The following is a 5,183-nucleotide window of genomic DNA, read 5'->3' as shown; positions in this document are numbered from 1 at the left end:
TCAATCTTATAGACATACCAACGAAAATGCATGTTTAAGAACTGTGCAATGTCATTTTTGATTTATAAAATGATAAAAGGCAGTATCCAGAATCTGTGCTGAAATAAACCTTTGACACTTATCTGTGTAAAAGTGAAATAAAGATGTTTACTATGTTTATATTCAACATCATCTTTTGTGTTTTTTTATAGAGATGCTGATTCACACATAGTAAGTAAGATATTGGCACATTTGCATAATCATTCAATCATTTCTGAAAAACTTGCAATACAAAAAAAAAAGTATTGCTTTAAAGTAAGAAACCAAGCTTCAAGACTACATCTTTAAGTTATAAACTGTGACCCTATTGAAGTCAGAGGACAGCAGGGCAACAAACAATCTACATTTGGAAAAACATCACAAACATACAGTACATAGAAGAGACATGGAAATGACTGAATCAATGTCCACATAAACACAAAGCCTCCATTTCTTTTAACCTTTATTTATACAGGTATATCCCATTGAGTCCGAAGACTCTTTTGCAAGGGAGACCTGTTTTCCTTTCCCACGTTACCATTCACACACACATTCATACACCGATAGCAGGCTAACTATCGACATTCACACGAGGCAAGGTGGGTGAAGTGTCTTGCCCAAGGACACAACAACTATGACACAGGTGGTAGGGCGGGGATCGAACCTCCAACCTTTTGATCATCGGCCAACCCGCTCTACCAACTGAGCCACAGTCATATAAACACCGCCAATGGGAACAGAGACCAGACTGAGGAACGTTTAGCTCAACAAGCTGTAAAGGTCCTCATACACACCATTAGAAAAACAATTGCCTCACTCTGTTATTGAAATGTTAGAGAGATTAACCCTGCGTTCCAATACCCATACTTCCCTGCTATTAAGAATGCCAGAAAAAAGATTTAGGATGTCCCAATACATGCAAGTCAATTGTAGTATGCTGAAAATACATACTGTAAATGCCCAAATAACTCCAATAGCATTTTGCAGTATTCGTCTTTATTCTTGACATTTCTTGACATAATGAAAAAAAACTTCCTTATCTGTTTTTTTTTCTCTCCTGTGGCCCTAAAACTCTTCTGTACTTTAGTGTGTAGTGTAGAAGAAGTACCATTGACGTGCTCTTTGTAGCAAGGCAGCTGCAAGAAAAGTGTTGAGAACACCACAAACCACTTTATATGGTCTTTGTCGACTTAACAAAGGCCTTTGATACAGTCAACAGGCCACTTCTCTGGAGCATCCTGGAGAAATGTGGCTGCCCTCCGACCTTCCTTGCAGTTTTAACAGCCCTCCATGATGGGGCTATGGCACGCGTCATCAGTGGAGGTGGGAAATCTGACCCCTTCACAGTAGGTTCGGGTGTCAGGCAGGGCTGTGTTATTGCCCCTATACTCTTTAACCTCTTCCTAGCCGGTGTTATGAAGACTTCCGCCCATTTGCTCTTGCCGGATGCCGGGATCCCCATCAAATATCGCCTCGATGGTAATTTATTCAACCTCAGACGCCTCCAAGCAAAAACCAAAGTGACAAAAGAAATCATCCGTGATCTGCAGTATGCAGATGATGCTGCCTATGTCAGCTGTTCATCTGAACACCTGCAGCACACCCTAAACACATACAATCGTGCCGGTCTTATTATCAATACATCCAAAACTAAGGTTTTAATAATGCGGGATCCTCCTCAAGACCCCGTCACATTCCATATAAACAACCAACAACTCAAGACCGTCCCACACTTGCATATCTAGGCTCCATAATCACAGACACTGGTGACATTACCAACAAAGTCCACAGAAGAATCAGCCTAGCATCTGCCTCCTTTGGAAGACTGAACAACAGAGTCTTTCATAACAGGGACCTAACAATAAATACCAAAATGACTGTTTACAAAGCAATATGCTTATCTATACTTCTGTATGGCTGTGAGGCGTGGGTTCCATATAGGAAACATCTCAGTAAACTGGAATCGTTCCATACAGGCTGCCTTCAGCGCATACTGGGACTGAAGTGGTGGCACAGGATCCCAAAAACTGAACTTTATGAACGCGCTAACATCGAGCCCCTGGAAGTCTTGCTTTTCCAAAAACAGCTGCGCTGGGCAGGACATGTAATCCGCATGCCTCAGGATAGGCTACCCCGAAAGGTCCTATACGGAGAGATCCCAGACAGCAGGAGGTCAGCAGGAGGTCAGCGCAAGAGATACAAAGATCACTTGAAAACTTCTCTTAAGTTGTGTGGCATCCAACCACTAGTGCTGGAGACATTGGCCTCTGACCGACATCAATGGAGTGTATCCTGTCACACTCTGTAACCTACGCAACTCAATTAAAAAATAAAGCAGCTGCAAAGCGGGTAGGCTACTACATCATCAACCACCCGCTATGCAAGGGCAATTCTGCTGTATGCAACCGAATTTGCGGATCATGAATAGGAGAATAGGACTGCACAGCCACAGACGAACACATCAGAAGTAGCCAAGAGCCATGGACTTTTTGATTCTTCATCCTTAAGGGCATAAATGTGACGTCACCGTCGAAATCGACGGACAACTTAAGAAGAAGAAGAAGAAGAAGAAGAGTAATAAGAAAAAGTATGTTATTTTGAACGCAGGGTATAAGTCATGGAATGAATTCTCTGCTGCTGTCTTTATCCCCTGCAGGTGGCGGTAAGGAGCAAATGTTCTGCTGCAGTGAGGATCCACTGGACAACTTTAGCTTTTGTGTAATGATTAACAATAGTTTAAATAAAACACACAGACATCTTCCTATAGTTCAAGTCAAAATGAAACTGTGTGAACGACAGTAAATCACTAAAACAAATGTATTGTAAATAACATGTCTCATACAAAAGACTATTTATCAAATGGAATGTGACAGTCAGTACTCCACTGCTGACCCTGATGCCACTGGGAAAAGAGAAAATGAATCTTATATTTGATGTAACACGTTGTAGCTCACTGATAAAGGCCACACCTATAAAGAATTCAAATGGTCAAATAGAATGCAGGTGCTCTACATTAGTACAATTCCGCAAAAGCACTCTCAAATGAAAAGCTTGCATGAAGTCGAAAAAATAGAAGTAAAAAGCATTAAAATTCCTATTTCCTTATATATGTGAGTTTCTATCCAAATATGATATGATGCAGTGTGGAAGCCAGGCAAGCCTCAAAGCCTTAACCTGTTGTCATTATACAGGGCCTTAAATAAAACACATTCATCTATACAGGTTAGGAACATGAACATGTTAACTATCTGTCTGGCACGTAATATTTGAATCACTCTAACTACGTGGTATAAGGTTAACTGTATGGTTGTGCACTTGGTCCATAGTCAGGACACATCAGGAATCATTTAACTACAGAGGCCTAAAGGTTGTACCTTCATGCTATGATTTTATCACATATTAATTACTGTCTTACCAGCTGGTCACAGGCAGGACGGACCACATTACGCTCAGTTGAAACACGTTTTAAACAGGCCTTGAAAACGCTAGATAAAACATCTGATTCATATCACCTTTGTAAAATCTTGATAAAATATGATTTGTTAAACTGGGAAAACATGATTAAGTTGGCAGACATTCTACTTGTATATAAAATCTTTCATGGTATGGCTCCCCCTCCACTAAAGGAATTTGTTAAACAAAATATAAACTCTTCCACCAGAGCATCCACAAGAGGGGATTGTAAAATACCATACAGAAAAAGTTATTTTGGGCAGTCAGCCTTTTCCTATCGAGCAGCACATACTTGGAATACCATACCCACAGAACTAAGGAACATTACATCACTCAAATCCTTCTCAAAATCTATAAAAAACTGGTTACTGACAAATCAAATATGCGTCCATAATCATCTGGGATAGTGTGTTTGTCTTTGTGTTTACTAGTTGTGTTTGTGTCTGAGTTTTGTGCTCCTTGTCTGTATGCTCCTTGTTTGTGCTTATGTGTTTTGTCTGCATTCATGCTCCTTGTCTGTGCTTTTTGTCTTTCTTTAAATGCTTATGTGTTTTAACGTGCTATATGTTCATGCACTTTTATCTGTGTCTGTGTGCTACTTGTTTCATGTTTTTCACACATCACCAACCTGTTATGGTCTGGAATAATGCTTGTGTCATTTTGTTTTTGTGCTTTTGTAGTTTTTTAATGTTTTCTTTTAAGCCATCAACCTGCCAGGGACTACAGGTGAACATTAGCCTGCATGGCTACATCTGGCACATTTACATGTTGAACTTTGGTGCTCATGTTTATTAATGTGCGCTGTCCCTTCTAAATAAAGAAATCTAGTGTATTTCGAACACAGAGAAGTTGCATTTCACCTGTTCTAGGGAGTTGTGTATGTATGGTGGGTGGTGCAATGTCAAGCAAACCCTGTTGCAATATTGCTTTAAGGGGAAGTTAGTGGTTGGAGAGATGTATTTCTTCACACAAGGACACACAACACGCAGGCTCTCTAAGTTAGTTTGGAAAAGTATGAATCAGATTATATGGTTTCACCTTATTTCTAGATTTGTTTTATCTGCACTGTGTCCTTGCACTACTTTTGTGTTTATTTGTGGCTCTCTTCACATTGCTCTTCTTCTATATCACATTGTTGAGAGGAGCCTGGCACTTCAGAATGTCATTGCCAATGAATGCTGGCAAATATGACAAATAAACTAATTGAATTACACAAAAGTCTAAATGGTTTGTGTGAAGCTTCTCAGTATAATGCGTTACAGAAGTCTTGTAACTTCTAAACAAACATCTTTAAACAGTAATTTAGTGGAACTATGTCTGACTCGGGTCAGTTTTTATGTCTGTTTGTGTTTGTGTGTGTGTGTGTGTGTGTGTGTGTGTGTGTGTTGGGGGGGTCACAGCAACCCACAGAGTACACAGAGCACAGAATGAGCATGTGTGTCAAAAGTCAGCAGTGTGTGTTTTTTTCATTTGTTCTGTGGACTGATCCCAGACATGAGCAGAGTTGAAGATTTACCAGACAGAACAGAGCCTGGTGTTTACTGAGCCAATAACACTGATCAAAGGGCTGTGCTCAGAGAGAGAGAGAGAGACAGAGGGAGAGAGAGACAGAGACACAGAGAGAGAGAGAGAGACTGAGAGACAGAGGGAGAGAGAGACAGAGACACAGAGAGACAGAGACACAGAGAGAGAGAGACAGAGGGAGAGAGAGT

This window comes from Ammodytes marinus (genome assembly GCF_949987685.1).
Source record: "Ammodytes marinus genome assembly, chromosome: 9".
Taxonomy (NCBI): domain Eukaryota; kingdom Metazoa; phylum Chordata; class Actinopteri; order Uranoscopiformes; family Ammodytidae; genus Ammodytes; species Ammodytes marinus.
This window is presented reverse-complemented; position numbering follows the sequence as displayed.